Source organism: Haplochromis burtoni, unplaced genomic scaffold (genome assembly GCF_018398535.1).
Source record: "Haplochromis burtoni strain Fernald_Lab_line unplaced genomic scaffold, NCSU_Asbu1 Contig_123, whole genome shotgun sequence".
Classification (NCBI taxonomy): domain Eukaryota; kingdom Metazoa; phylum Chordata; class Actinopteri; order Cichliformes; family Cichlidae; genus Haplochromis; species Haplochromis burtoni.
The window spans coordinates 717,054-728,512 of NW_024582484.1; positions in this window are offsets into that span (position 1 = coordinate 717,054).

The window sequence follows — 11,459 nt, forward strand, 5'->3', positions numbered from 1 at the left end:
TACGTCCACACATACCCGGGTATTTTTGAAAACGCAGATTTTTCTATGCGTTTGCACCTTTCGTCCACACGTAAACGGCGTTTTTGGTCACTGAAAACGAAGATTTTTGAAAACTCCGTTTTTGCGTTTACGTGTGGACGAGAAAAACTGAGAAAACGCAGCGTCAAAGGTGTGCGCCTTTTTTGACGTCACACTGTGCGCCACGTTATTGTTTCAGTGAAATGAATTTCTACAATACTGTTACTGTTAATTCTACTCTGCAGTGTTTAAATGCTTACATATACACACAGTTACTGTCCGTCCACACATACGACTCGGTTCTGCTTCTATGCCCCAGCTTTGTTTACTTTTTCCCACCGAGGCTTCTAGACTTCTGATTGGCCAACATTTCTGCACGGTTAGGAATCTAGCGCCACCTGCTGCTTTGGCATGTTCATAGCAGCGTTTTCCTTCATTTCTGCCTTTATGTGTGGACGGGATTATTTTTTAAAACGAAAACGGAAAATCTCCGTTTTCAAAGATACCCGTGTACGCGTGGACGTAGCCTTAAGCAACCCCTCATTTCTCCCTATTTTGCTTCCAAGCAGTCAGACTTGTCATTTTTCACAAAGAATCCTCCTCCAGCTTTCTGAAGATCCTTCAGTCTTCCCTTGTTTCCAGTCCAGTCCTCGTACCTGACCATTTTCAGACGTTTTTCTTTGTTTCCATTTAACTCTGACCTCATCACTCAGGCATCATAAAGGCTCCGAGGTAAAGTCGTTATGTCTCTGCACATAACGACTTGCCAGAATCCATCTTAAAGTTTATCTTTGATGAAAGCAGCCTGTCACACAAACAGATGATTTATTCTAGTTTCTTTAGTTGAATCTGTGAAAAATCCTGAAGATAGTAGTTTGTCATAAAATGTCATTTTTGGACCAACAATGGATTCTCTGAACTATTAGCAGAAAACCCGGCGGATCTCGCACGGTGTGCAGTGTGTCCTTAAAAAATGTGAGGAAACTGGACAAGTGGCGGACAAAACAAGTGTTCAGCCTAAAAATCACGGGGCCTTCAGCTGAACCATCCAAACTACACAAGAACTGGACTGAAACTCGGTAACAACAGGTCAGAGGGAGCGATGAGTCCAAATCTTTGGCGATATGTACAGAGGAGGTCCAACAGTGAGGCCACAGTGGAGCCTCCTGCAGCGTAGCATTACTGAAGCAGTGTGGGATCATCCCGGCAGAGCAGAACAAGAATAGAAGAGCTTTGCGTGTCCTTCAAGAAGCCTGGAGAGATTTTACAGCCTGTGCTGGAGAATAAAGGTGTCCTCTCAAATACTGTCACCTGTTTCTGCCTCATAGAGACCGTGTTTCAATAAATCGCTGCACTTGGTTCTCATTTTCCTGCAGAATATAAAGATTAGAGGAGAGGCTGATGCGGTGGCTCGTTCTTGGCTTTAAACAGCAGCGTGTTTTACAAAGAGGACGACGTGCTGCATTTCTGCTTTACACTCAGTTAGGAAAAAACAAAGACTTTCAGTCAGATCTGCTGCAGATAAACCGACGATCGCCGCCCTCCGAGGCCTCTGAGTTTTATTCTTTCTTCAGAGCAACGAGTCCAGAGATCATTCGTCTCAATATGCATGTGATGTAAACTCACCATTGGTAATAAACCCAGAATAAATCAAACCGACCAGCGTGATGTGTGGATTTTCCTGTTTTTGTTCGGTCTTTTTAAAGTGTAAATCGGTGGACTCTTTGGCGTTTCAGGCTCATAATGTGAATCATTTTAGGTTTTATAGTTTTCCCTTCGCTGTTTACAAGCTTTGAATTTTCCCTCTTTTGATGAGATTCCGCTGGTTCAGGATGCTTCCCTCTAACAAATGCATCTGAAACACGCTGTTATTGAGCGCGTTGGACAGAGGAGGACACGGCCGGGATGCTTTTGATCTTCTGGCTGCTCCTCGGGCTTCGCAGAAGCCTTCGTGCCGAGTTTTAATAGAACATGTGCAGCGCTGCTGTATACGTTTAATGTACGGAAAATGAGGCCGGCGCTGGGCCGAACGTGAGAAATGTGCTCTTTGTTGGCGTTACAGCAGGAGCCCCGTGGTGCCCAGAACCTGTAAATATGTTTTCTCTTCACAGCACGTTTATGTCCCGTGGAGGCGGGACAGGTACCACCTGTGAGATGCAGGTGGTAACAAATTACACTGCTTCTATTGTCTCTGTGTCCTGCTTTTATTTTTATTTATTTTTTTGCATGTTTTCCTGGTGTTTACTTCAGGCAGTGATGAAGCCCAGAACACTCCTGTGTGAATAAATGTATAAATAGCATATTTGGAACACTTTGCCATTCAGATTCCAAATATTTGACCCTCCTAACTGCTCATAAAGTGCAAATACACACAGAGTCCTGCCAAACTCAACTGGAAATATATTAGACATAATAAATCCCTCTCATAAACTCTACTTTGGACTCTTAGCAAAGGGGAGGCGGCCGTCTTTAAATAATTGAAGCAGTAACTTTCCACTTTCTTGCTGTTTGTGCAGTGGGAGCTGTGGGCTGCTCGGGGTTTAAGGCAAACAGATTAAATAGAAAGTCAAACACAAACTAAAGCAGATCTTCATTTATCCAGAGTGGGTGATGAGCCCCCCACATGCTGCTGTTTGCTGAGGATGGAGTGGTATAAAAAGTCTGTTTTTACAGATTACAGGATTAAATAAGGAAACCGTGGGCTGACTTCACAGAGCAGGGGCGGTTCATTTAACCACAGGTGGGCCCTGAAATCTCAAGTTGCTGCATAATAACAAAAATAGCTCCAGATTCTTTTACTTTGGTGTGAAACCAGTACCATCCCGGAAAAGTTCACATTTAATGACCGGTCCATTTATAATGAGCGGCAGAGAAAATGAGTGTTTTTCTACATTTAGTTCAGTGTGATTAAAACAACCCGCCAGCACGGCTCCTCAGCTCAAACTCATCACATTTGATGCTCTGTCAGACTCGTGACACAGATCCAGATCTGCAGGATTCAGGAGCTTGTTTCAATTCTCAGTCCTGTGCTCCAAGTCTGAGATTTAACTTCCTGCTGATGCAAACTGATGCACATAAAGCACGAATGCACGCTGTGTTCTTAAATGTAGCACCGACATTCATAAAGGAACACAAAAGCATGATTTCCTAACAACAGCAACAATCTGTTCTTCTGAAATGTTCTCAGTAAAAATGAAGCTTTGATTGTCGTCTCTGTGCACGTCACGTGAGATCCACGATGACAAGATTTGATGTAGTTTTCCGTCGGTGCACCACCGCTGAGGATTTGAACTCAGAAACGATGTGACTGAAGTTCAGACTCATTTGCAGAGACCTGTGATTGGTTAACTAGCTGATTAGTGTTTGACGGCCAGGTGAGGCTCGTTTCACACCAGAAATGGAAAGTTCATTTCCATTTTAAAGCATCAGCCCCCCTCCTTCCATCTGCTGACTGATGCAGGAAGGTGTGATCATGCCGACCCCGACTATTTGCTGGTTCCTGCTTGAAATGCTGGAAATGTCCTGATTTGCTTTAAACCAGCGGTCCCCAACCCCCGGACCGGTACCGGTCCGTGAGTCGTTTGGTACCGGGCCGCGAGAGTTGAGGCTCAGGTGTGAAATGTCTGGTTTTCAGGGTTTTCAGCGTTATTTTGTTATCGTTTTTAGCGTTTACTCAGTTTTCCTGGGTCTTTTCACGTGTGTTATGAATAAATCTTCTTTTTTTCGGTACCGGTACTAGTTTTATTTTGTTGTATTTATCTTAAAGGCCGGTCCGTGAAAATATTGTCGGGCATAAACCGGTCCGTGGCGCAAAAAAGGTTGGAGAGCGCTGCTTTAAAATAAAAGTGGACACAACGAGCACATGATGTTGTGAGAGTGCCCACCTGTAAACAGGCCGTGAGGTAAGCGAGCGCGCGCCCAAATCCGCCGCTCCACGAGCATGTGTGTGTGCGTGTGTCCTTTTTAAGTTGTGGCGCTTCCATCTTAAACAGAAACCATCAGGCCCATAGGTTTTCTTTCACAGATCAATACAGCTGATCAGTTTGTGATCATTTCTGGTGATGTCATTCAGACCGTGAGATTAAACCGTTAATGAACTCCCAGATGTTCCCAGATGATGAAAAACGCTCATGCTAAAAACGCACCCACAAAAAAGACTCATCAAAGATCATCTTCCAAATGTTGGAGGGTTTTCCTTTAATTAAACAACAAATCTGTGACGGTCACCTGTTTATAAAAACTCTACAGCAGAACCTGAGAGACGATCATCTACTGCTCACTGAAGCCTCAGTGGATGGGCAGCTGTCAGGAAGCCGTGCTTAATGAAAAGAAACTGAAGGAAAGGCTGGAGGTATGAAAATGACACAAGAACTGGGCTGAAGATCAGAGGAACAGGTGTGATGGAGAAATGGGTGCACATCATGGTCAGGAGAGAGGCTCAGCAGTCAGTCTGCAGCCAGCTGCGGTGGAGGCTCTGTCGTGGTTTGGGCTGTAGGTCAGCCAGTGGTGTTGGAGACCTTTGTTAAAACTGATGGACTCACAAACACAGAAAGAACCATCAGATTATGGAAGGACCACCTGATTAATAACAGCTTCATTTTTTATCCCAAACTCACTGCCATGACTCAAAGTCTGAGGCTTCCAGGAGTCAAACTTCCATAAGAAGTAAAAGTTCACATTTAATGATCACATATCTACAGACGTTCCAACAGTATCTCCACCCACGCTGTCATCGCCTCAGCAGGTACTGTGCTGTGTTTTTCTGAGAAAGCTGAAAGAATTCAAGAGTTTGCTGCATTTTTGACACTGCAAAAGCTCCAGTGGGCCAGACTGGACCCTGAGCTGCTCGTTTGATTCCCCGATCTGAGAAAGCTCGCATAAGAGCGGAGATAAAAGGGCAGACAGACGACGAAGAACACGTGATGTGGTCGAAATGTTCACAAACACAAAGTCTGGCTTCGTTTGCACTGATCTGAGCCGCGGCTCGTTTCTGAGTGCAGGCTGGGAGGTTTGGGACCTAAATGTGCTTCCACTCAGACTTCCCACAGCTCAGTGTGGAGGTGTGAACCTGGGAACGCCGAGGCTGCCGCAGAGCTTTATGACTCCTCCATTTGCCTCACAGCAGCTCACGGCTGTTCAGCTGTCACACGCTAACAGAAGGCAGCAGACTGCAGCCCCAAAAACACTAAACCAGCTCAGGTGTCGCATTTACACTGAAACACACTTTAGGGGAGACCGGGGATAGTTGTAACATTTTTGACATTTCTGTCTGTAAATTGGAGCTCTTTTAAGGTAGTGGATTCAAAATGTAATGCAAAGTATTTACATGTCTCTGCTATTAAATAGTGCAGCTATTTTCTCTGCAGCACAATTACCCATTGCATGGTATGGTCTCAAACACAAAGAGTGAAATGTTACAATTAACCCCATAGTCTGGGTTAGTTGTAACATATCCTGGGGTGAAATGTAACACAATGAAATAAGGGTACTAACAAAACATTAACATGTAATCTTTGTTTATTCAACACATGAATGCACTTACATCCATTTATGTAGCTGTGTGTGTGTGTGTGTGTGTGTGTGTGTGTGTGTGTGGGTGTGTGTGTGTGTGTGTGTGTGTGTGTCTGTGTGTGTGTGTGTGTGTGTGACAGAATGCAGAAATCTAGCTTTTGAACATATTCCAACCCCCCAAAAAAGACAAATTATGGAATTTTCTGCAACTGAATATTTCATTAATTTTGGTTGGTCTTCCTTGAGTTTGGCCTCATTGGCTCAGTGGGCATTATAACCTACAACTCTTGCACCAATTTTGAACATAACAATGAAGCTGAAAAAATGTAGTTGTTCACCAGCATCGCAATTCCATTACTTTTTATCTGGCTTACCTTGGTGTGGTTTGCAAAGTGCTTCAGAAAGATGAGGAAATCTGTTTCTTGCACCCATCCTGATTTATTTCCACTACCAGTACTTCCTACTGGTCCATCTCTGACACAGTGGTCTGCATAATGTATGTGTGGGAACACAAACAGTGGAGGAATTGTGTTGCCAGTGGCATTAACCGCATATACAAAAGCGACCAGTGAACCTCTCTCTGCTGATGTCGTTGCCCCAACTTGTTTAATATAAGTTAAAGTAATAGTGTGGTAACATCTGCATTATTGTTACAACTGACCCAGACTCCTATAGCCATGAACTAGCTAACATTACAGCCAACGGCTAAAACATTAGCACTAAAGACCTACACAGAATATATCCCCATAGACATACAAATAACATAATTTAAGTTTGATGAGTTTAACTGCAAAGCAAATAATGCTATTAGACATTGAAATAAAGTAGAAAAACTTACTTTTTGGCATACAAATTACTTTTTTTCATGTTAAATTGTCTGTGTTTGACAAAATGTGCTGATTTTTCACATGTGATAGCAGAACTGAGTTGGGCATGCACAGGATGAGTCACATCATTTGAAACTTAGCCCTGATTAGAGAAACTGGAAGTGTTACAACTGACCCACGTTACAACTATCCCCGGTCTCCCCTACTTACACCGGGGGGATAATTTCAACATTTTATTATCAATATGACAAAGCGAAATATCTCCTAAAGGTAAAACTACTCACAAGACAAGCGCTCAAGTAAATTATAAAAAGTAAAATAAAACAAAGGAGAAAATAATTTAAATGACAGTTAAAAACAAAAAAACAGGAGAAATATTTAAAGTAAGAAAATTAAATGAAAATTTTGAGTCTAAAAATAAGAAAAAAAAAGAAAAAACTCTTTTAAAAATATAAGAAAATATAAAAAATATAAAATTAACTTTGTTCGTGTGGGCGGGGCTAACACAGTCCCTGATTCACAGGTGAGACTTCACCGTGCTCTGTCATTTACCTGCCTGCTCCTTCAGGACCCTCCAGACCACGCCCCCTCCTCCTGATGCAGAGCGTTTATCTGCGCATGTCTGCTCAGGTGTCAGAGTTGACGCCTCGCTCACTTTTGTGAACGCACCAAGCTGTTCACACCTGAGACTTTCCCACGGCCTCCCCCCCCCCCAGACACCTCCTTTATCCTCCTCGCGGGCGGCACACGCCATGTGTCGTCTCACCTGAACAAAAGCTCGTGCCGCCTCTCGTCGGGCCATTTGGGCACGTGTTGGAGGACAAAAGGAGGCGATGGAGGTGTGAAGCCTTTCAGGTCCTTCCGGCGGCAGTAAAACCTCCTCAGGAGGAGGAGCAGAGCTCGGGCTGATGGAGCACTGGGCCTCCTCTTCCTCACTTCAGAGACACAGACACACGAGGAAACCTGCTGACCTTTAACCTCTGACTTTCGCTCAATGTAAACAAAGCTTTACCTGCGATGCTGTGACGCAGTCCGCGGCGTTTCACCTGATCAATAAAGCTTTGAACAAAACAAAAGCAGCAACTGAGGCTCACCTGCATCAACCTGTCGCTCCCGTGCGCAGGGGCACGCGCACATACTCATTTGGAGGAGGCGAAGCGCGTGGCGCGCGTGTGTCTGAGGAGGGAGGTCTGATCGATAAGCAGATGGCGCGCGATTGAATATGTGCATATTGTCCGCTGATGCTTCCTGCTGGTGTGTGCACGCGCCCTCACTCCCCGGGGTGCCGACGCTGCACGTGCTCATCAGGTAAAAAAAAGACGCTCTAAAGCTCGAAACGCATGCGCCACATTAGAACTCGCTCATATAATAAACGGAGGCCATTTTTCATAATTTCATTCATAAATCACTCACACACACACGCACACACACAGATAACAGAATCAGCATGCTTTATTAATCCCTGAGGAAATTATGTGGGTTGCAGTTGCATTAACAAAAACAGACTAAACTATTTAACAATACAATATGTCAGGATATGAGGAATAGCACAATATGTAAAAATCAACACATAATAAGTATCCAGGGTTGGCAGATGTGATTATAAGGAAATATCTTGAAAATTGACAGCAACATTACCGAATAAGAAAGAGAAAGGGTGCAACTGCTGCAGTGTTTAGTGTGTTAGGTGGAGGAGTTGTACAGGGAGCCACGGGCAGGAATGATGTCCTGTGTCGTTCAGTGGTGCTTTTTGGTGACCTCAGTCTCTCACTGAACGTGCTCCTGTGGCTAGCCAGCACGTCATGGAGTGGGTGGGAGGGGGTGTCCAACATTCTCTTTATCTTGGACAACATTCGCCTCCGACACCACTTTAAGGGAGTCCAGCTCCAGCCCCACAACATTATTGGCCTTGTGGATCAGTTTATTTAGTCTGTTAGCATCAGCAAGCCTTAACCTGCTGCCCCAGCATGCAACAGCATAGAGGACTGGCCAAAACAGACTCGTAGAAAATCCAGAGCATAGTTCGACAGATGTTAAAGGACCTCAGCCGCCTCAGAAAATAGAGATGACTCCGGCCCTTCCTGTAAAGTGTGGTAGTGTTTTTAAACCCAGAGGCATTTATAGTCGTCCACAATGTCCACGTTGACCCTGTGGATTGAAACGGGGTCAAGTGTTTCCTGGTCTTACTGAAGTCCACGATCAGTTCCTTGGTCTTTGCCACGTTGAGCTGCAGATGATTCTGCTCACACCACGTGACAAAGGAGTCGACCACAGCCCGGTACTCTGTCTCATCACCCCTCCCGATGCATCCATGCATCCATACACAAACACTGCATGAAGCTGACGTGTTTCCAGCGTCAGGCGGCTGCTGCAGGACTGAGACGGTCTGACTCGAATGTTTAAACATGCATTCGTGCACTAAAGAGCTTCCTCTCTTTCTAGCAGATTCAATAAATTATGTGAGAATGTGGTTTGAGCAGTTTTCACCTGCATGTCGATGCAGCTCTGATTGGATGTTTCTGCACATCCTCCTTGAGATTCACGAGCAGCACTGAGCTCCCTGCTTAAACAGCACGACGTGATGAAGGTTAATATGAACTGTAGACGATGTGAGGGGCAGAGCTGTGACACGTTGTGTTTTTGCACATGTATGAAACCAAACGGCAGAATTGGTTCTGGGATGTTGTTGGACTCGGATGTGCAGCCGAGTCAAAAGTTTCTGCAAACGTGTTTTAGGGTTTGGGAAAAACTGCACTTGATTCTTGAAATGAGACGTCGTGCTGTGGTTTGAGGATAAGATCAGACCTTCACCCTGAAGCCTGCATGGCTGGAAAAATGATGCTCTGACTTTCAGCTCTTCCTCCTGTTCTTCCTCAGTGACATCACATGGGCTGGGGTCATGTGACCGGTTTATGTGTGAAACATCCAGTTTACAGCTCGGAGGAGTTTTCACGCCTCCTTCTTGTTTCTCTGAGACTCTGCCGACTCGTCTCGAGCCAAACATCTGTTGTTGTTGGTTTATATTATAGAATTCATCCCTGCGACACACACACACACACACACACACACACACACACACACACACACACACACACACACACACACACACACACACACACACACAAAGACAATAGGGTGTGATGAAGCATGCCTCGTGCCAGGAAGGAGGGGGGCTGAATTCAGGACCAGCAGAGGCACGCGCTGCCCTCATTCAAATACAAATGGTGGAGGTGGGGGGTTGGGCGGTGGGGGTGGCAGCCCAACAAAAGCTACAGCTCATCAGCATGAGCGCCTCCTCCTCCTCCTCATACACCTGAGGTGAAGGGGAGGCCTGAGCTCTGTGTTTCGGTCCATTCGCTGAACATTTTCCTGAAATTGAGCAGGAGTGTCTTTGTTTTCACAGCTGACAGCAGAAATCTGTGTTTATGGAAGTGCTCTTCAAACCTGTGAGCTCAAAGCTCCGCAGTAGCTCTGAGATCAGGTTTATTCTTCTAAATTTAACCAGAGTAACTTTCAAAAGTCACCTGAAAGCTCCACAGCTGTTAAACTGGTTTAAAGTTCTCTCTGTAGTTTAGACCCCACCACCACCAGCACCACCACCACCACCACCACCACCACCACCAGCAGCAGCAGCAGCAGCAGCAGCAGCTGTTTAGCTGCAAACAGAACACAGCCAGCTGAAAACTGGCACCTTCACAGCAACGCAGCAACAACAGCTCTGATTGGTTAAAACTCAAGTCTGTGTGCATTTAAACACCCCTGGAAACACCTAGTGAGCTCAGGGCTCAGGCATTACCAGTAATACATGAATGAATGAATGAATGAATGAATGCAGCAGGCCTTATTTACTCTCATGTGTTGACACTGTACGCAGAGAGTTTATGGCTCTGTTTTTGGTGACAAGTTAGCAACATCAGTGAAGCTCCACGGCCTGAAGGTGGGTCATTATCATACAGCTGAGACCCCCCCACACACACACACACACACTCACACTAAGGTGCATGTAATCTAGATTGAAATCTCATTTGTTGAAGTGTGTGTGAGGCGTGCCTCAGCTACGGCAGCCTGGAGGCGCAAAAGCTGAGGAACGAGGAGCTTGTTTCAGACAGCAGCTCCGAGGCTGCACCTGAGGGCGAGTGTTAGATAAAGAAAGATTATTATGAACTGTGGATCATGCAGAGCTGCTGTAGTGCAAGAGTAGAAATATGTCAAAGATCAGCAGAGATCCCTGTAAATGATTATTTTGTTTGGTTTAAGTTCGCCCCATTGCTTATGTTGATGAAAAATAACGACGTCACTCTGTCCCACTGTGACGTGTGACACCGACCTCAAGTATAACTGGGCTCCCAAAATGACTCGGTTGGTGTTGGAGAGCCCTGATGGGTAAAAAGCAAACCAGTGATGAGAAAGAAGCAAAACTCCAAACGGGACAAAGCAGCTGTAAGTGTGCGTGTGACGGACAGCTGGACTGGACTCTTCATTCTTTTCTAACATCTCTCACAGCAGAGTCTGAGTCTTTAAACTAAACTGAATGTATGAGACTGAGCCACAGCTCGATCACAGAAACGTGGAAAGTGCTTTAGTTTGATTACTATCAGGTGACTTCACTGAACACAAATTCTCAGTGATTGATTTATTTGTGTAACCTGTGCAGTCCCCGCAGATTAAAGACTGCAGATATCTTTAATCTGCAAATATAAAAAACTGTGAAACACATCAGTCCAATTCCGGACAAACAGCTGAATTTGTTGGTTTTATTGGTTTCAGCAGCTCTAAATCAAACAAAAGTTTCGCGCATTTTAAACTCAACCTCTGAATATAAAAATCTCAGGCGACGTGTCAGGATAAGTTGTGGTGATTTAATCCTGCCACACTAAGAACTTGACAGGACCACGTTCAGGTTCTTCTGGCTTCGCTGTTTCGCGCTTCAGAGCTTCAAAACCACCCACCATAATTTCAGTCTTCCTCCCCACTCGTGGGACGGCACGCGACAGGAGAGGCGCGTGTGGTGTGCGCGGAGAGGTAGTTTCACTTCCACAGCACATTTCACTGCCTCAGCGTGCTGACCGCAGAAGGTAAATACCTGCGGACACTTTGTGACGT